At 50.0% G+C, this 21,439-nt stretch overlaps 1 pseudogene; it reads left to right on the top strand.

Moving 5' to 3' along the window:
- The window catches only part of LOC128945567 (zinc finger protein 208-like), a 324,996-nt pseudogene that overhangs the window by 216,981 nt on the left and 86,576 nt on the right, over window positions 1–21,439 (top strand).

The following is a 21,439-nucleotide window of genomic DNA, read 5'->3' on the forward strand; positions in this document are numbered from 1 at the left end:
GCCGCTGCCGGAGCAGCGCTGGCGCGGCCCGGTTGCTGTGGCTGGGACAGAGGGGGCTGCCCCGTGCCCGGGGCTGTGCGGGGAATTCCCGTGGCCGGAGGTTTCTGTGCGCAGAGGAGACAGAGGAGTCCTGTAAAAGTGACTTTATTGCTGAGCAGAGGGAGAGGCCGTGGGGCATTTGCCGTGCGCTCTCTGCCATTGTTGTAGTTCGCAGCCTCCTTTTTATCCTCATTTTCCCGACTTCGTCTCCCTCTCCCTTTGCCCCCTGGCTGAGGTACTTGGAAGGTTCAGACCTCCCGATCCGGCAACTGCATGTCCTCGTTAATGAGCACCTCCACTTTTGTAGAACAGCCGATATTCACGGCTCTGTTAAGTCTTTGTTCTTCTGGAAGTTCAGGAATTCAGCGGGACTTTCTGTGAGCAGCAATCCATGTTAATTAGTAACATTTATTGAAGCTGGTGGTTTCGCCCGTTGCGTCCTTATCTACGAGTCCCTGGCCCCTGAATGAGCTGCACGCTCAAGGTGTGGAGCATGGCAAAAAGATGAGAGTTGTTGTAGCACATCCGAGGAGAAACAGCATTCGTTTAACCCATGGTCTGCCAGGGAGCCTCAAAACCGTGTCCCATTCCCATTCTTTCCGCATTTGAATCCGTACATGCGCTGCTTTCTTATTTCCTTTGTTATCTGTTTCACCACTTTTCCTTTTTCATCTTTTTGCCAACAGCAGTTTGTGTCATTTAATTTTCCACAAACTCCTCCTTTTTCTGCTAACAGATGATCTGATCCCATCCCATGGTGAAGTGTTGTGTTCCTCATTTCAGTGGATTGCCCAGCAGGAAGGTCAGGAGCTGGAGCTGTCTGGTTGGTTATTATTGCGGGGACAGCTTGTAATCTAATGATGCCATTGAAATGAGAAATGGGTTCTGTGGCTCCTGATATGAATTGGTTCAGGTTCCCAGGGGCTGGTCCATGGTGTTGTAGGATTTGTTCTGCTGGCCGTTCATCTTTTCCCCAATTTTGGCCGCTCTCTCCAGCCAGGGCTGCATCAATTGACTGCTTTTCTCTAATTAAATCATCAAATACTTGGATTCCCAACTGATTTCCCTGAATTTTTGGTAGGAAAAAATGCCCAGTGCTCCAATATACCCTACATAACACAGACAGTGACAGCACATGTTGGAGTGGGCAGAGAAATGATTCCCCCCATTTGTTTATAGTGAAGTTTTCCCAACGTTCTCCATTTGCTGTTTCCCTTTGCAGCTTCACCCGTTTGTGTTGCAGGGTCAGATATCCTCCCCCTGGGCTCTGCCTTGAGCTGTGCAAATTCCATCAGTGCCAGCAGGCAGAGCTTGGGGTGAGGGGCAGAGGGAATCAGCCCAATTCCTGCCCCAGGCAATAGACCCAGGTGCATTGTCCACACTTTGCCCAGCAGTGTTCATTTGCATTTCTAAAGCTCCTCTGCAGGCTGACTAGAACCAAAGCTTCTCTTCCAGGGCAGTAATCTGGTGACTCCCCCGTTCCTTTCCCACCCCCCTTCCCTTGCTTTTTTTTGATGCCTTTTTTTTTTTTTCCTTTTTTAAGCAGTATTCTGTTAACTGTTGATGAGTTACAGCGTCACATTTAAATCTTTTCTAGTTTTTCAAAATGCATCCTAAGTGTGAACATCGAGAAACCCGACCAAAATTGTGCCATCACTAAGAGAAAAACACACACATACCCAAAAACCCTCTACTTCTCCTAAGAAGAAAAATTTGTTCTGACACCCCTGACCCAAACCTTACGGACTAAAAGAAGGATTATTAAGAAAAAAACACTATAATGTTGTAATCTCGTCACCAAAACAGTGGGAAGAGCCAAAACTCTGCAACATTTTCAGTGTTAGAGAGTCAAGGCATTACTTGATTCTGCCCAGGATGTGCAACAGAAATAATTTCTTTCACAAATAGCCCAGCTGTGCAGAGAAAATTGTGCAATGATACGTGAGTTTTACTAGATTTTTCCTAAACTTCATACCATCCAAAACCCATAGAAATCCACTGCTTTAATGTTCATTGCTTCTAAGTTGTGTAAGTTTTTAGTATTTGGTTTCCTGTTGGACCCGGATTTCTTCCCCTCTGATGTGTGAATTCGGTCTCCACACTCCTGGATTTCCTTCTCAGCCTTTTCCAGCCCAGGTGTCTCCAGCTCTGCCGGGGGCAGTGTCTGGGGTAGCTGTTGGTTGCTGTTTGCTGCTGGGCAATGTTGATGTTTTGTTGCTGGTCGTTATCTCTGTGGGTGTCTTTTGGGCTATTCCCAGTGTGTTGGGATGTTGAACTCATCTCCATTGAGTGGTGTAGCAGCCCTTAAATAAAACCTTTAAAATTCCTTTCCCAAAGGCAAAGACAAACCAAGCCTGAGCAGAGAAATAAGGTTTAAAAGAACCAAACTCGGTACATTTTGCAGCAGTGCAATGGCAGGCAGCCCAGAGTGTGGGTGTCAGTGAGCCCCAGAGTGGAATTGTGCCGTGGTGTTCCCCAGCAGCTGTGGCAGTGCAGGCCCAGCCAGCGCTGAAGCTGCAGCAGTGGCAGCAAGGCTTGGCCCCAGTGGCTGGAGATGGCAGAGGAGGGTGGCCAGGATTGCAGAGGATTCCAGGCGAGGATCTGTGGGCAGGCGCAGGGGCCTGGCCCGCTGTGGAGCCCTGGCTGCTGCTGCGTTGCCTTCAGGGCAGGCTCAGGGGCGGCCTCCCATCCTCCTGCTGCGGGCGGGAAGTGCAAATCTGCGGGGCTTCAGAGCCCTTGAGGCCAGGCTGAGGGGTCCCCCCGTGTAGAGCTGTGCTGGCGGCTGTTTCTGGCCTCAGGGACACTTGGCATGGGCCCCTTGGCCACCAGTGGTGCTGCTTGGCACTCCTTAGGCAGGAGCCGATGTCCTGGCTGGGTGTTGGCAGCAGCAAAGTGCCAGGGCAGGCTGTGTGCCAGCCCAGCTTCCTGTGGGAGAATGTGCCTTGATATCTGCTCCAGTGGTTGCTGAAGCAGTGAGAATTGCTTTTGCCCCCCTGTTAGGTGCCATGGTGTCAGCAGAAGATGTTGAAGCCTTCCTGCTCAGGGCATTTCAGTGCCAGGCTCTCACAAGCACCCACAGCTGCGCGGGTTGAGCTGAGCATGGGGCGGTGACCTGCACTGTGTCTGATTGCCCTTCCTTCCCTCCCCTGGAACAGGGTGTTGCTTTTAGACACCACTTGTCCTGGTTGGTTCAGAGTGCTTTGGAGAGGCTCCATATCTAATTTTCCCTCTTTCCCTGGGGCTGCCAGAACTTCTGGGTTCACCTCAGCATAGGCCTCGCCAGACATTTGACACAAAGGTACAACAGTACTGGCTTCTGTATCACCTTTTATAGAATTAATTTGCGTTCTGAGTTTAGCAATCAAATCCCTTCCCAGTAAACCATAATAACAATAATGAATAAAAATTCATGCATTTCAATCCCATCACCCACATCTGCTAATAGTGGTTGAATAAAACCACACATCTTTCCCACTAATCCCATGAATAATCAAAGACATTTTTAGCATTTTCCCACCTTAGATCTAAGATTCAGAGTGGATTGAGAGGCCCCTGTGTCCATCAAAAAATGCCTCCTCTCATTGCGGACCCACCCTGAATGTTCTCAAGGGCTGCAGTGTGGAGGGTCCCTGGTGTGATGGGAGCTGTGACAGCCCTGCCAGTCCATGTCCATCAAGGGGTGGACTTGCTGGTCCTGAGGGTGCTGCTGTCTGTGCTTGCAGTGTCCTTGTGCCCTGCAGCTGGAGCCCTGGTTCCTTGCCAGGGGCTGTTTGGGTGGGCTCTCCCCTGCCGAGGAGGGCAATGCCTCTGCCAGGTGCTTGTGGCCGAGCCGTGCCCTGGGTGCTGGGGCCCCCTTGGGCCCTGGGGTTGATCCCTCAGGGGCTGTAGGAGCTGTGCCCTGGCCTTTGCCTTCAGCTTGGCCTTTTGCTGCTCCCTTCTTGCATTCACCTGCTGTGCCTTTGTGCCCGAGTGCTGCAAGGCCTTCTTGTGCCCCTCCTGCAGCCCCCCTCAGTGCCTGTGGGTGCTCATCCTCTGACAGCTGCTGAGCTTTCTGCAAAATCATTTGTATCTCCAGTAACCCTAACAAAAGCCTTAAAAGATTATTTCCTTGCTAAAATGTACATTCCACATTTCCCAGGTGTTCCTTGCTCCTCCTCCCTGTGCTCAGGGTGCCCTCCCCAGCCCGTAGCCCAGAGCCGCTCCCTGTCCTGCCGCAGTGTCCAAAGGCGCCCCCGGCGGGCAGGGCCGGCAGCTCCGCGGGGCCGGGCAGCGGCCGGGGCGTCCCGCAGCCTCCTGGGGGCCGGGGGCCGCTGCCGGCCCTGCCCGGGGCTGGTGGGGTCAGGCAGCGCCCGGCGCTGAGCCCCGGCTGCCCCACAGCCCCGGCCCGGCCCCGTTCTCCCCACAGGCCCCCAGCCCGTGCTCCCGGTGCCACAGCTCTGCGCCCGGTGCTGCCGCTGCCGCCCACAGAGAAACCCCCTGAAACCCTGACCTCCTTTCTTTCCTGTCCTGGACACCGGGGATACAAATGATCTGAATTAGCTGACAAGTTTTGAGGCTAAGACTCTGCTGATAAACATCCCAATCCTCAGTATTTTTCTCTTCCTCCTCTTTTCCATCATCCTTTTCCTTCCCACATAGATTCCTCCTGCAGCTTCTTGCCTTAACCATATTGCTGCACACTCCCCTTCACGCAATCCCTTTGCAGCACACCAACACCATCCATGCCCTATTGTCCAAATGCGAGGGGAATTTGGGGAGGTGGGAGTGGGGCGGCGCCAAGGCCGGGCCCCCCCGCGCTGTCCTGGCGGGAGCGGCTGCAGTGGGGACCGAGTGCGGGCGGGAGCGGCCGAGAGCCCAGCGCTGCCCCAGCCCGACCTGCCCCAGCTCCATCCCTGCCCCTGCCGTGGGATGCTGTGGGTTTGGGGGGAAGAGAGAGCCGGCAGTGGGTGCTGGGCCTGGGGCAGGAGGGGAAGGGAGGGAGAAGCAGGGTTGAGGAACAAAAGGGTCAAATGATGCATGTGGGAGGAGAAGGTGAGATTGTGCAGGAGAAGGAGGAATAGCAGGAGGAAGAGGAGTGTGAGCAAGAGTAGGGACACAGGAGGAGGAACAGAAGAGGAAGTAGCACAAAGTTCCACTCTCCCTCTATCTGCAGCCTCCAACCCGAGCCCCAGGAGCGTTGCCCCCCCTCCACATGCAGCAGGTGACCAGGGATTGGGATCCACGATTTTCCCGGGGGTGAATCTTGGTGTTTCTGAGCTTTATTGGCCTAATTGTTGGTGCTTTGTTTTTTTGTGGGGGCTGAATCTTTATGTTTTGGAGGGGGCTTTGTTGAATCTTGATGTTTCGGAAGTTTTTGATCAGTGTGTTGATGTTTGGAGGATTTTGTGCTGACTCTTGGTGTTTTGGAGGTTCTTAGAGACACAAGATGCCCAATGACTTAATGAGATGAACTTGGGCAAGGAGGAGCTCCCAGTCCAAGACACTCTCATTTTGTTTTTTCCCCATACCAGGATTTTTCATTCCTAGGACGTGTGTGGATGGAGGAGGAGGAAAAGCCCTGGAGATTCCGCACGAGGAGGGGCAGCAAACCCAGCCCAGGGAGCTGTGGGGAGGAAAGAGCCCCCCTGAGCAAGGAAGGCGGCCGGAGATCCAGCCAGAGCTCAGAGCTGGTAGAGAAGCCCCATGGCAGAGAGAAGCCCCACAAGTGCTTGGAATGTGGGAAGGGTTTTAGTCGGAGCTTAGACCTGATCGAGCACCAGGTGATCCACACTGGGGACCGGCCCTATGAATGTGAGGAATGTGGGAAGAGTTTCAGCTGGAGCTCCAGCCTGAGGCAGCACCAGAGGATCCACACTGGGGAGAGGCGCTTTGAGTGTGAGGAGTGTGGGAAGAGCCTCAGCCACAACTCTGTCCTGATCCGACACCAGAGGATCCACACTGGGGAAAAGCCCTTTGAGTGCGGGGAATGTGGGAAGAGCTTCAGCCAGAGGGGCCACCTGATGCAACACCAGATGATCCACACTGGAGACCGCCCTTATGAGTGTGGGGAATGTGGGATGAGCTTCAGCCAGAAGGGGAGCCTGATTCAACACCAGAGGATCCACACTGGGGCAAAGCCCTATGAGTGTGTGGAATGTGGGAAGAGCTTTAGATACAGCTCTGGCCTGAGGAAACACGAGAGGATCCACACTGGGGAAAAGCCCTATGAGTGTGGGGAGTGTGGGAAGAGCTTCAGCATCAAGTGCCAGCTGACGGAACACCAGAAGATCCACACTGGGGAAAAGCCCTACAAGTGTGGGGAATGTGGGAGGAGCTTCAGAGAAAGCTCGGCCCTGATTCGGCACCGGGTGATCCACACGGGGGAACGGCCCTACACCTGCTTGGAATGTGGGAAGAGCTTTGGGTGGCACACTGACCTGAGAAAACACCAGCAGCGTGTTCACTCTGGGGAGAAGCCCTACAAGTGTCCCCAGTGTGGGAAGAGGTTTCACAGGAGCTGCGATCTCCTCGTACATGAGCAGAGTCACACCGATGAGAGGCCCTTCCGCTGCCCCGACTGTGGGAAGGGCTTCAAGCAAAACTCCCACCTCACCCTGCACCGGCGCATCCACACGGGGGAGAGGCCCTACGAGTGTGGGGAGTGTGGGATGAGCTTCTCATCGAGCTCAATCTTGACCAAACACCAACGGAGGCGCCACTAAGGGAAGCCCTGTGAGTGCCCCAAGTGTGGGAAGAGCTTTGTGTGCTGCTCCAGCTCCATCCCCCATGGGAGGATCCACGTTGGATGATCCCCAGTGACCCCTGTTGGGCAGAGCCCTGGTGATCTGTGGTCCTGGTGATCCAAGTTGGAAGGCATCTGGCTGGGGGACTCCACATCTTCCTGGTTCCCTGTGGGCACCTAGATAAACCCAGTAGCAGGAACATCCATCGGGACGCAGACCTACAATGGGAATTCCTTGGGGAGAAGAGATTTGTCAAATTTCAACCCCATAAAATCTTTTGCATTCAGTCCTGTCTTCTGGTGACATCAGGGAGTACTGAATGGTCCCTGAGGTATATTCTGTGTCGACTATAAGATGCTTGTGTCCCCAGTCTGTTCTGTTTGTGCTGAATAAGAAGTTTTGCACCTTCAAGACTTGCCCTGAGAGTGAAGGGGGAGAGAAGAAGCACAGAGTTTGTTTTCAGACACTGCACTCACTCCACATTCCTGCTCCTGCACTGTGTTGTCTGCGGATGGGCAGACAGCGGGACAGAGCTCTCCTTTCCTTTTAGTTAGGTTTAGCTAACTGAACCAAAGTTCCCTGAACTGTGGGGTTTTTTCCCTTTTCTTTGGACCTGTTTAAACCTGCTCTGGCCTGAACACCAGAAGAGCACGGGCAGCTCACACCTGTGGCCCACCGGGCTGGGCCTGGCCTGCGACATTTCCAGCACCAGAGGGATTGATAAGAGACTGAGTGAGCTGAGCTACAGCCCACAGAGGGACTTTGTGAGTTTTTCTCTCTTTTAGAGCAACAAAAGGTTTTATTGTTTCATATTATTTAGGTTTTATTGTTTAATAAACAGTTTTTTCCACTTTTCTCCAAGGAGGTATTTCATTTTTCCTGAACCAGTTGGGGGAGGGGCCGATTGAATCTGCTGTCCAGAGGAACTCCTTTGGGAGTTCTCTCCCAAATTTGCCCTGAACCAGGACAAGGTCTTTTCCAACTTCAGAGATTCCACAATTTTGATTTCCTGTTGCCCAAGGGTGTCTTCTGCAGCCAAATGGTGAAAAACTGGGGAAAAGGCCAAGATTTTAGAGACAGCGGGATAGAAATTCCACCCAAAAAGGTTCTTCCCTTCCACCTAAGCTGTGGATCCTCAGCTGGTATGGACAAGGAAATCCCTTTTTTTTTGCCTCAATTTTGTTTTAATTTCTCTTTATCCCTTTAAAATATCCAATATTGAGGTAAAAATAGACATTGAACTAAGACTTGGGTGTGGTCAGGGTAGGACACATGGTCAAATGGAGAGTGACTTGGGGACACATGGATATTAACAGGGATGGGGCCATTTGTGGGGACATGGGGGGACACGGGCATGGATGGAGATGTGGGGGACAATGACAGGGATGGAAACATGGTGGGGAGACAGCCATGGGTGAGGACATGGTGGGACATGGGCAGTGACATGTGGGGGTGTGGCCATGGCCAGTGCCATGGGGGGAACTTGCAGGGGATGTGGGGGATGCTGGGTTTGAGGGGGCTGAGGGTTCCTGGGAGGGACTTGGGGCTTGCTGAGGCCTTTGGGGACCCCAGGCTGAGCAGCTCCAGCTGTGCTGGGAGACCCTGGGGGAGGTTCTGGGGCAGCTGCTCAAGGACCCCCTGACCTGGAGCCCCAGCCAGGCATTGGGCTCCTGGAAGGGGATGAACGTCCTTGTCCCCAGGAGGGAAATCCCAGCACCCCCAGGGTGTCAGGGGCAGCTGAGGGGCCACAGCAGGGAGCAGAGAGCCGGACAGAGCTGTCACACTTATAAGCTACACCCCAAAAGTCCCAAAACTGAGGGATTCCTCCCAGGAAAAAGCAGCCAGGAGCTGCTAGAATTGAGAGAAAGGGGAGATGTGACCCTGCAAACTGAGCAGGAGGGGCCTGCATCCCTCAAAACCAAGCCCAGGGGTGAGGGCTGGGGCTGGGGGCACAATGGGGAAGGGGTGGAAGAGCAGGGGAAAAGAGGATTCAGAGTGCGAGAGGGATGGCACCCCCAAATTGAGTTGGGAGGGGTCTTTGGGTTGGAGGAATGATGGGTATGGGGAGGGAAAGGTGCGGATGGAACAGAAAAAGAGCAGTTCCATGGGGATCCCATTGTGTCCCCATCATTCGATTCCTGGAGTGATTCCCTGGGGCTCTGGGGGGAATGGATCCGCACTGGGTGGGTCCCCAAGCCCCCTGCCCATCCCTGGGGGGCTCATGGGGGGTTCCCTCCACCCAAATGCTGGTGATGCTGCAGCCATGGGGGAGAGGTGGGATCTGGAATGGGCAGGGAAGGAAGAGCAATAGGAAGAGGAGGGAGAGGAGGAGGATGGAGGATGGAGGAAAGGAGGAGCAGGAACAGGAGGAGCAAGAGGAGGAGCCCCAGCAGAACCACTCTTTTCCCACCTGCCCACTGAGTCTGCAGCTCCCCTGGCCCTGGCAGCATCCATCCCCCAGATCCCACAGGTGAGCAGAGAGGGGGAACTGACCCCAAATCCATCGGGGGATCTCTGGAAGGGTTTGTTTCTGGGGAGGGGATGTTTGGATCTTGCAGGTCCCCAAGGGTGAGACGCAGATGCCCCTTTGGGGACTTGTGGAGGGTTCCTGTGGCAAACTGGCTGGGGAGGTGGTACCAGCTGTGTGGGGACATTGGCATCAGAATGGGGAGAGCAGCAAAGGCCAATTCTGGCAGCCTGGAGGGGTGGGGGAGGCTGGAGATGAGCAGGGTCTGGGCCCATCCGACTGTGAGCAGGGCTGTTACTTCTGGAGCTGTACTTGGGCAGCAGGACCAAGGGCTCACCCATTGTTTTTCCCCCAAGCCAGGATTTGTCAATCCCAAATTTTGTCTGGATGGAGCTGGAGGAGGCTGCAAGGAAAAGGAAGATGGCCTGGGACACTGAGGCAGGTGAGGAAGAAGTCACTGCCCCTTTCCCCCTCTCCTCTGCTCTGTGTCTCAGCCCAGCATTGCCCCTGGCTGCAGGACAGCCCCACTGCTGACACCATCCTGCCAGGGATGAATTGGTAGGATCCCTTCCCCTTCCCTCTAGCACAGAGGCAAATCCCATCCTCTCCTTGTCCACAGCTCCTTCCTCTTCTCTTTCTGTCCTTCTTCCTCAATCCTTCCTCTCCTTTTCTTTCCTTACCCCAGGCACTGAGCAGCAGATGGAGACCAGGGAGAACAAATCCCTGTGGTATTCACATTTCTTTGAATAGAGACATAATTCTCTCTCACAGGATTTTTCCTGGGAAGCTGTGGAAAGGCTGAGAAAGCTCAGAAAGGAAGAAAACAATTCTTATCTTGCTGCTCCTGTTGTTTGGCACATGTGGAATGTGTTATGGAGATTGTTTACCGAGAGTGATTTGTTAATTGGACTGTGGTGATGGTTGTTTGGACTGATTGACCAATTAGGTCAAAGCTGGGTCGTGACTGTCTGCAAAGGGTCAGAGGTTTTTCTTTAGTATGTAATTTAGTATAGATTTAGTATAGCAATATTGTAATGTAGTATAATATAGCATAGAATAAAGCATCTGTTCAGCCTTTAAAATCATGGAGTCAGAGCACATAATTCCTTGGATGGGTGAGACAAAGTAGAATTTTAACAGGATAGAAATGCATTTTTGGATTGAGGTGAAAAGTGCTGTTCTGAGCCTGTAACTTGTTTATCTGTGCTTAAGACTCCCTGTTCTCACAAGAGAGGAAATAAAACAAAGAAAAAATCTTGTGCTCACAGAATGGCCTCGACAAAGAGAAGGAATTCAAACTCCCAAGATAAGCGGAGGCCCCTTTGTCAGGGCCAAAGGCTGAGGCTGAGGCTGACCAGAGAGCTCCCTGCGCAAAGGGCAAGGACTGATAAAAACTAATTGCAGCTTGTAATGTGAAATCAGTAAAATGAATATGAATGAGACTATATGCATATGTATAAGCAAGGGGGAATTCCTAGGGGTGCTCGTGTCCTTTAGGGAGAACAATTCCCACATGTGTCCAGCGCTAAACATACCGGCTTTACGACTTTTTACAAAGTTGTGCAGTTTCCCCTTTTTTTTCCACTAATCATTTTGGCGAGCCAGCCAAGCGATTGTCTGTCCCTGCAGGGGTGGAAGGGAGGACGGACTCCTGGGCGCTCCCTGGGATTTTCCTGGAGGAGCTCTGCTCCATCTCGGCTTGCCTCCTGCAGACACAGACAATGACCTGCACTGTGCAGATACACGGTATGTCTGTCAAGGGGCCCGGGGGAGATAGGGCTGCTGATAAGTCACTCAGAGACGTCTGAGTGCACAGCCTCGGCCCTGTGCTTGCAGGCAGCCATCAACCAGGAGCACAGTCAGCAGCAGAGGTTCCCGGTTGATAGCGCGACTGGGAACGGGTTCATTGTTCAATAGAGCGGCCGCTAGCGACTCTGGGGTGAGCCGAGTGAACCCGAACTTTGTGTGCTTGTGGTGTCCAGACATTGTATGGCTAATGCATTGTGTGGTTAATGTTAGCGTGTTTGTAATCGTGTGAGTGTGTGGTGTATAAAAGCGATCGAGGGAGTGAGTGAGTGTACCCACGGCGTGCGGGGACAGTTCTACCCATGTCTGAAGCAGCCAGGTGAGGCCGGGAGCACCGGCTGGGGCAGGCTGTGAGGGCAGGAACACCCCGTGAAGTAGTGGAACAAGTGGAGAAATGTGGGTGAGGACATTTAGTCATTGATTGTGTTTAAAAGTGGTGATGTGTGATTTGTGTAGATTGTGCGCATTTTACCCGTGGCTAGATGAACTCAGGGGATTCTTCTGCCCCCGCAGTTTGGACTTGGTCCCTGGAATTTTACTGTGTGCTGTTATTTTGATTGTGTCCAGAGTGTGTGAGGACCAGAAGAAGCTGGATAAGCTGATGTGGGTAGATGCTGAAGTGTTGTATGTTGGGTTGTGTCAAGGAAAGTGGGCATTTTTAAGAGATACCCCTTTCCCAGTGAGTTTGTGTGGTTCTTTCCCCACATTGTGGTAATTTGATTCTTAGTATTGTAGGCTTGTGTTTGTGGACATTTTAGGATTTTGTTTACAACAAGTGTAGCATTTTACATGGAAAAACTGCAGTATGGTGATTTATGTTTAACTGTGATAAAACAAATTAAAGGAATTCGAGGAATTCCCCTCCCACAGCAACCTAAGCCCTGACTCTCGTGAATTTGAGATGCAGGGCGTGTGTGTCTGTGTCTGTGTTTGTGTTTGTGGGCATATCAGAGTTTTTGCTGTAAGAGGCACAGCTTTTTGCAAGGCAGCAAAGTGAGTGTCAGTAGAAACAATGCTTGAATTAGATTGTGCGGGAAGAGAACTGGGAAAGAGTGAGATTTTGTAAAGCAGAGTTTATGTGGAAGAGACCAAGACAGGCACTTTATGTTTTTCTGAGGAAACCAAGGCTACTCAGAGAGCTCTAAGGAGTTTAGTAGCAATTGGTCACGAGAAGCAAAGAAGTAACAGGATGTTTGAATTATTAGAAAAGAGAGTTTCATGTAATTTAAGAAACCCAGCAGAAATAATTAAAGCTGAGTGCGTTCAGCGTATCTTATACCCCAAGACTTTGAATTAAGGCAAAGAGTTGGGATAGGGTAGAAAGATGGGACCTAAGAAAATGGAATTTTTCGTGGACACGGGGGCAGCAAAATTAGTGTTAAATAAAGCCTCGATGCCTGTAACAGATGATTATGTTATGGTAAGGGGGCAACTGACCAATCTGAAAAATCATATTTTGCAAACCATCAAAATAGTCATAGTTTTTTTGTATGTGCCCAACTCTCCAAAGGCCCTGTTGAGTAGGGACTTGTTGGAGCAGCTGGAAGCAAAGATCACATTTAAAGATGGAGAGATTATTTTAGAGGTAAAGGATCAAGAATATGGAGATATATTGAGCTTAATTTTAACAATTAGTGAAACTGAAATTGAAAATAAGGATGAAATTAACAAGAAAAGAATGGATCCAATGTTTCCTGGGGTATGGGCCTCTAACATAGCAGGGAGGGCAGAGAATGCACCTTTCCTTAGTCAAGTTAAGGAAAACAACAAGCTACAGTCAGGCAGTATACCTTGTGGCAAACCCATACACCCTACTAACATGTTTGGCACCTGAGCTACCCTAGTTTACTGTTTTAGATCTGAAAGAGGCCTTCTTTTGCCTCCCTATCCATGAAGCCAACCAGAAAATTTTTGCATTCAAATGAGAAAACCCTAAAAGCAGGCGCAAAACCCAGCTCACATAGATTGTGTTGCCTCAAGGCCTTCAGGGCTTCAAAATTCCCTACTCTGTTTGGAGAACAACTTGCAAAGGACCTAGAGCCCCAGGAAGCTCCACAAGAAGAAGGAAGGCTATTACAGTACGTGGATCATCTCTTGATATCCACTCAGACAAGGGAAGCATGTGTGGCCTGGACCATGAGCCTTTTGAATTTCCTAGGGCTCCAAGGATACAGAGTATCAAAGAAAAAAAAAAAGAAAAAGGCAGAGGCAGTGAAACAGAAAATAATCTACCTTGGGTATGAGGTCAATGCTGGGCAAAGGACTCTGTAGTCACTAACCTTGTGAACCCAGCTTCTTTTCTCAGTGGGATCAAGGAGAAGCAGCACACCACGATTGCCTGGAGGCCATTGAAGCTACTTACTCCAGATGCCCGGACTTGAAGGACACTCCTTTGGATGGTGCAGAGACCTGGTTCACTGATGGGAGTAGCCACGTTGCCAGTGGAAAGCGACGAGCTGGATATGCAGTCACTACCTGCAGAGAGGTAACAGAATCTGGACCCTTACCAACAGGCACCTCTGCACAGAAGACCAAAATAATTGCACTGATTCTCTTTCCTTTTGCCTTAGAAATGGCAGGAGGAAAGAGAATAAAATCTATAGAGAGCCATGGTATGCATTTGGAGTTGTGCATGCACATGGAGCCACCTGGAGAGAGAGGGGACTGCTGACCTCACAAGGAAAGAACATCAAACATGCACAAGAGATGATCGGGATAATTGAACTGCTGGAAGCAGTTCAGCTGCCTGAAAAGGCAGCAATTATGCATATTAAGGCACACCAGAGAGTGAACTCAGAATTGGAAGAAGGAAATGAGCTGGCGGATAGAGAGGCAAAGGAAGCAGCAAAAGGTGAGGTAACTACTGAAGGAGCTCTGATTCCAGGTGGACAAATTTCCCTTGAAGGTAAGCCAGAATACAATAAGAAAGATAGAAAACTAATCAAAGATCAAAAAGGGACATACAACCAAGAAGGGTGGGCTATCATTGAAGGGAAGCTGGTGATCCCTTCCCATATCTTGTAGTCACTAGTAAGGGAGGAGCACCAGAAAACACACCGGGGAATGGATGCCCTGAACACCTACTTGATTGAAAGAATCGTTGCCTGGAATTTATATGCCACTATTATTCAAGTGACAGTGTGATCTTTGCCTCCAGACTAACCCCAAAAATACTCCCAGACCAAAACTTGGTCAGACTGGGAGGGGCCATGGGCCTGGACAGCAGTGGCAAATTGACTTATCCATCAGAAGGCAGAAGCTGTTGTCCCTTCCTGGAATGATTTTTACTTGGAAGTGATTATCTGCAGCACAAACCCACCATCCACTATTGACTTTCACAGGACAATGCCATTCTTACAGAGATACTGTCAAGTTGCCTTCTGTGCTTCTGGCTGTTTTTCTTTCTCTCTGGATGCAAACATCAGCCCAGCATCTGATGGCCAATGCTGCGGGTGCTGCCCATCTGGCTGTGGCCAGCAGCTCGTGCCCAAACACAAGCGGGTGCCTTCTGGGCAAGGGGATGGACTGGCACGAGCAGCCATTTTCCCTGGTGAACCTGGGAGGCACCTGGGCAAGTGCAGAAGATTGGGATGACCCTGGCATGAGAGAACCTGTGGTGTGTCTCTGATGATGCTGCCAGCACTGCGAAGGAACAGCCAAGACAAGCACTGGAAGCAGACACATCCTGCCACTTTCTGCTTGTGAGAGTCTGTCTGAATTTTCCCTCATCTGCCTCATGATCGTCATTGGGGGACCACTGAGGAGAAGACCCCCCTGTCTTAAATCTCTGGCTCCAAGGGAGAAAGTCATGTGCCTGAGACCTGAGAGCGTTGCTAAGCCATTGTTTTCACAGCTGTTGTTTGCTGTAGCCTACACTGAGCCCAATGAGAAGAACGGGGCACCGTGCCCTTTTTGCGACAACAGCCTTGGGAGCTGTCCCACCTCTCGGCCTGGCTAGACTTCTCCTGAGTTTCAGGTGGTCCCCCCACAGAAGACCCTCACCTGTTTTACAACCACCGTGACAGACAGACTGAGATGGAAGGAGCCTCTCCATCAAGGACTGAGACATGGAACCCCCACGTGAAAAGGCCCCTCTGCTCCTTCCAAGGACTGGGACTGAAACCCCCAGCCCGGGGCAGGTGTGTGGGGGAGGCAAGCTGACCAAAGCGAGATGTTTGCCTGCAGGTTGTGACCGCTGGACCAAGAAGACAATGGCTCTCGTTTACTGCTGAGAGCATGGACTACCTGTTACATCTAGTCCTTATTGTATCTGTTTCCCCTTCCTTGCAATTTCCAATAGAGTTATCATAATAAAAACCTCTGAGTTAGCAAGAGACTTCGAGATCTCCCCGACTCAACAGGCGGATCCTCGACTGGACTGGACCAAAGGACTTCGTCTCTACATTTGGTAGCTCTATTCCCTCTCTCTTTCTCTCTCTCTCTCTCTTTAGTCTCTCTCTTCCTCTATCTTTTTCTCTACCTTAATCCCTCTATCGCATTTTGCTGTGGTCATTCAATAAAGGTGCATTTGTTTCGATTATCATTGCAAAGCCCCTTGTACCGTTATTGGAATAAGAATCCCAATATTACCAGGTAGATTGTGCCTGGGCCAGTCTGACCCTTGCTGCTGGGCCAAAGGCGGCAACTGTGGTGTATCACCCCAGAGATACCTTTAGCTTGCTGGAGATTGCAGCTGGGCAGCTGAACAAGTCCAGGCTTGGTAGGAACTCTGTTTACCTCAGGAGGAAGGCTTCAGGCTAATGGTGAGGAAGAAAAGGAGATGGATTCTGCTGGAGGGTTTATATCCAGAGGTTTATTCCATGGTTACAGAGGTCTGAATCGTAGTAACAGCTCCAACAGAATAGCGACCGCATGGTCTGATTACCTTTTTAAGCTCCTGGGGGAGGGGGAGGGAAGGGGCAGGTCAGCTACCAACCAGGTGAGACAGGCAGGGTGTCAGGGGAGGATGACACCTAGACAGGCCAATGACCTCTGGGTATAGGGGCATCTTTTGAACTTGACCAACCACACGACGCCTTGCTGGAATGTTAAGCCTGATTGACAGGACTCACTCAGCAAGGGGGCGAGGGGGAAGGGAGAGAAGTATAGGCACACCTGGGAAGGGACCCGGAAGTCTAAAACAGGACATTACAGCACACCGCAACATCTCCCCCTAGTTTTGTTTAAAAAGGACTGGGTTTGTGGTGCAGAATGCTTGCCAAACCATGGTTGGTAAATCAGTTCTTCCTCTACAGGAGGGTCAGTGTTTTCCACTGAGGCTTCCAGGTCATAGACCTCAGGGGGGGGAGATGAGCTTGAAATTAACTTGAGGACCATGCGTTTGATTAGTCCAAAAACAATGCTAGCAACTACAATAACTATAACTAAAATAAACAGTACTAAAACACAGTTTTCAGAATAGATCCCAACCAGCCCGAGAGTCCCCAGCCTTTGAACAGTCCATTCAGCCAGTTGTCAGTTTCTCTGTTGATGTCTGAGAGCTTTTGCCAAGGTAGTCCATACGTGGTTTGGACTGAGGGACTACGCAGGAGATCACAGGTGGGATGATCACGAGTAGGAGAGAGAAGCAGGCTCGGTCTCATGGCATCTCGAGGCTACACACGAACAGTGGGATCTAAACTGGTACAAGAACTTGAAACAAACATATATTACAAAGTATTCCAGATAGGAGGCTTAAATGGAATTTCCTCCAGAGAACGCATGCGGCGTTTCCTTCTCCAGGCAGCATGAGCAACCTGGGGTGCTTCTGTAGATTTCTCTGAGATTTTGGGAACCTAGGGCTTTACCCATTTGGAAGGAACCCACCATAAACCAGAGGGGGTGGACACACAGGCGTATCCACGTCCCCAAGTAACCAATTTGTAAGGTCCCACCATTTCCCAAGTCTCAGGGTCCTTTACTAAAACCAGGGGTTTTTCTTTCATCAACCTATGACTGCTCCCCCCAAAGTGGCGTAGGATGGGTGGGTTCAGGCTGTCAAAAGAACAATTCAGAAAATTGATTGTGAATAGCGCCCTGGATAACCGGGTGTGGGGAGGTTCTACCTTCAGAACCTGTTGTTGCTGGTCCAGGACTCTTTTAATATCACGGTGAGTTCTTTCTACAATGGCTTGACCTGTAGGGGAGTAGGGGATGCCAGTTTTGTGCTCTACTCCCCATTGCTGCGGGAAGCTCCCGAATTCCTTGGATTTATAAACAGGCCCATTATCAGTTTTCAGCTCCTTGGGGATGCCCATGAAAGAAAAAGCCTGTAAGAGGTGCTTAATGGCATCGATAGATGATTCTCCTGTGTGGACAGAAGCATAGACCGCTCCAGAAAAGGTATCTACACTAACGTGAACATATTTCTGCTGTCCAAAAGACTGTATGTGTGTAACATGTGTTTGCCACAGTTCACAACTGTTCAGTCCCCTTGGGTTTGCTCCCGTACTCACTGTAGGGAGTGCATATTGTTGGCAATTTGGGCATGTGCCCACAATCGCTTTGGCCTGTTCTCGAGTGATGTTAAACTGACGAACCAGGCCAGGTGCATTTTGGTGGAAAAGCTGGTGGCTGATTTTTGCCTGTTCAGAAACATTTGGGAGAGTGGCCATCACTGCAGGCGCAGCGAGAGCATCTGCCCTTCTGTTGCCTTCAGCGATAAACCCTGGCAAGTCAGTGTGTGACCTGACATGCATCACATAAAATGGTTGCTCTCGGTGAGTGACTAACTTTACCAGTTTTGAGAGCAATTCGAAAAGTGTGATGTTAGACACCTCTTGCAGTATTGCTTGATCTGCCCTGGATACTACTCCTGCCACGTATGCAGAGTCTGTAATCAGATTGAATGGTTCTGAGAACCTTTCAAAAGCCCTAACAACCGCAGCCAATTCAGCAACCTGAGGTGAACCTTCCACCTCAGCAATGTCTGTCTCCCACTGCTGGGTTTGAGGATTCTTCCGAGTCATAACGGACTTGTGGAACCTCCCAGACGCATCTGCAAAGACAGTCAGGGCCTTTTTTAAAGGTCTCCTACATAGAGCACTTCTCAATTTCAGAGTGAATTGAACATCTTGTTCGAACAATTTGTGAGCGGGCAGTGCTAGCGAAATTTGTCCTGAGTAGGAATCTAGAGCAAACTGCAACACTTCATTTTCTTGAAACAATTGTTCCAGTATTTTCATAGTATTTTGACCCGATTTTAACTCAATTGGAATGTAAATGCACTTAAAATCACATCCTGCTAACTCCCTGATCAGGGTCCTTGCTTTCCGGATCAGTTCCGCTACCAGCTCCTGAGGCTTTGTCAGTCTCTTAGATCATTTGTGACTGAGGAAAACCCATTCTATGATCAAGAGAGGGTCCCTCTGGTCCTGGTCCTTTTTTGGTGTGTCCTTTGCCTTAGGTGTTTGTTTTTCCTCCCACTGGAAAATGATTCCATGGAGGTGTGGCAACTTACCTAGGATGATAAATTTGAATGGCAGGTCAGGCTGAGATCGGTTGGTATGTCTTGTGGACATTGCAATCTGAACCTTTTCTAGAGCTTTCCGTGCCTCTGGGGTAACAGACCTAGGAGCACCTGGGTCCTCTCCCCCTTTCAATAAATTGAAAAGAGGGGCCAGGTCTTCGTTAGTCAGACCGAGCCACGGCCTTACCCAATTCAAAGACCCACACAACTTGTGGACATCCGCAAGGGTCTTGATCCTTGGATTGATTTCTAGTTTTTGAGGAACAATGGTCCTCTTTCCAATTTCCAAGCCCAAATACTTCCAAGGTGGCATCTTTTGAATTTTCTTTTCCTGGAGATCAAACCCTGCAACAATCAATGCATCGATCGTTAGGTCAAGAGCATGTGTGAGTAAATCATCATTGGGGGCACACACGAGGATATCATCCATGTAATGATAGATGATGGCCTTGTCTGCGGCTGCACGCACTGTGGAAAGCAGGGAAGAGACATACCACTGGCAGATAGCTGGCAAGACTTTTAATCCCTGAGGAAGAACGGTCCAATGGTACCTTTTCATAGGGGCTTCCATGTTGATGGAAGGGACCGAGAATGCAAAACATGGTGCATCATCAGGGTGCAGTGGGGAATTTGGATAAAACAATCTTTAATATCAATAACAGCTAATTTCCAATCTTGGGGAAGCATTTTTGGGGATGGCACACCAGGTTGGGGAGAGCCCATATCTTCAATTACATTATTAATTTTTCGCAGGTCGTGAAGGAGTCGCCATCTCTTTTTGTCAGCTTTTTGGATGACAAAGACTGGAGAGTTCCATGGGGACATGGTCTCCACAATGTGGCCCTTTTTTAGTTGCTCTTCCGCTAGTTCCTCAAGCACCTTTATTTTTTGTTTACTGAGCAGCCACTGTTTCACCTGAACTGGTGTGTCTGTTTTCCACTTCAGTTTTTGGGTGGAGCGCTGTTGTTCAATGACCGCTGTACAAAAATGCTGTGGAGAGTCTGGAATATCAATTGTGACACCCCACTGGGCCATTACATCTCTCCCTAACAAAGGTTCCGAATAATCTAACACAAATGGACGGATACTTGCCAATTGTCTGTTTGGTCCCTCAATTTGAATGATGCTTTTGGATTGTCTTGCCAATTGCAGACCTCCTACACCTCGAAGGTGACTGGCAACATTTTGCAAAGGCCAATGTGCTGGCCAGTCTTGTACTGGGATCACTGTGCAGTCTGCACCTGTGTCAACAAGCACCTCAATGCATTTTGACTCCCCACCCCCACTGACATTACACCATAATTTGGGTTTGTCTTTCCCAATAACTTGGACCCAGGCGACTGTGGGCCATTGTTTTTCAGTACTTTCAGGCAAAGACGGCACAGGGATAGCTTGTGCAACAATTTGTCCCTTGGGAAGAAACAGGGGTGGGTGGAAACAGTGCAGGCCGAGAACTAATTGCTCAGGATCTGATATTGTCATTCCTGGAGCAATTTCGATCTCTTGTGGTGTGTGTTTGGTGTCCCCAATGACGATGTACTTACAACGAATTCGGTTCCACGTACCCTTCTGTTCAGGATTGACAGAGACAAAATGCCAGTCAGTGTCTTTCAGGTGGAGTGATTCTGTCAGCTGCAACCTGTAAGGCTCATTGACAGAAGATGTGGTTAACATAGGTTCACCTAAATCATAACAAAGGTTATTTTGTTTAGCTTTCAACAGTGGACCAGCAGATGTGGTCTTTGAAGCACCTGCTTCACTTACACAAATATTAATATTATCGTACGCTTGGTTTGCTTTGCTACCCTTATTCCCTTGGTCTGCTCTTTTTGTGTCTGCACGCGTCGCAGGCAGGCGCTCCCCATTCAGTTTTTTGGTTGCTGTTGACCCCCTGGGAGTGCTTGTAGTTCTCCTCCCCTGCCATTTCTAAATTCATCAAATTGCCTTTTCAGGGGGCACTGGTTACTCCAGTGCCCTAGGCTGTTACAAAGCAGCCATGGCTTTGTGGGCTCAACCATTGCTGGTCTCCACTGCTGCCCAGGGTACTGCTGTGCTGAGGGGAAAGGCACAGGGCTGGCAACAGCGACACGCTGAGGTGGTCTTGGCAGCAGCCTTGGTCTGGTGTCTTCAGCCACACTCATCAGAGGCACTTTCCTGTTACAGACTAGAAGCATAACTTTTAATGTAGGGGCAGGTTCTATAGGAAGGCTCAGGATTGCCGCTCGACACTGTTCATTTGCATTCGTAAATGCCATTTCCTCAAAAATTGCTTCCCTAGCATTCTCTTTTTTAACTTGTGTTTCAATGGCTATAGTTAACCTTCCTACAAATTTCAAAAAAGGCTCTGATGGTAGCTGTTTAATTTTACTATAGGGCTCGAAAGGCCCCTCAGGTTGGAGGGAAAAGAATGCTTTTTCAGCTGCTTCTTTTACTTTCTCGAGTGTTTCTGCAGGAATTGCCATAGCGTGGATTGAGGGTAAAGACCACTGACCCTCGCCAGAGAGGTGCTCAATGGTGATAGGGTTACCACTGTTGTCCTTTGCTGTGTTTGGATCAGCATGCAACCCTGGGAGAGCATCTTTTAGCATTTGTTTCCATGCTAATTCCCATAATTTGAATTCCATGGAGGTCATGAGACACAAAAAAAGCTGTTTTAAATCATGTAGGACTACTACAGTCCTACTCAGTTCAGAATTTAAAAGGCCACAGAAATATGGACTGTGTGGACCATATTCTTTATGAGATTTACAGATCTCTTTAATCAATTGTTGTCCGAAAGAACTCCAATTAGCAGTTGGGGCTGCCCCCCTTGTGCTGCAGGCTGAAACTTAACAGGAGCCAATGACAACATGGGACCATCTATTGTGTCTGCTGTTCCCTGCTCTGTATCCCTTGAATTGGAAGCATTGGGATAACAGATACAGGTTTGGGGACAGG

The sequence above is a fragment of the Melozone crissalis genome, unplaced genomic scaffold (assembly GCF_028551555.1).
Source record: "Melozone crissalis strain CALT ecotype California unplaced genomic scaffold, PUWL_Pcris_2 ptg000066l_1, whole genome shotgun sequence".
Lineage (NCBI taxonomy): Eukaryota > Metazoa > Chordata > Aves > Passeriformes > Passerellidae > Melozone > Melozone crissalis.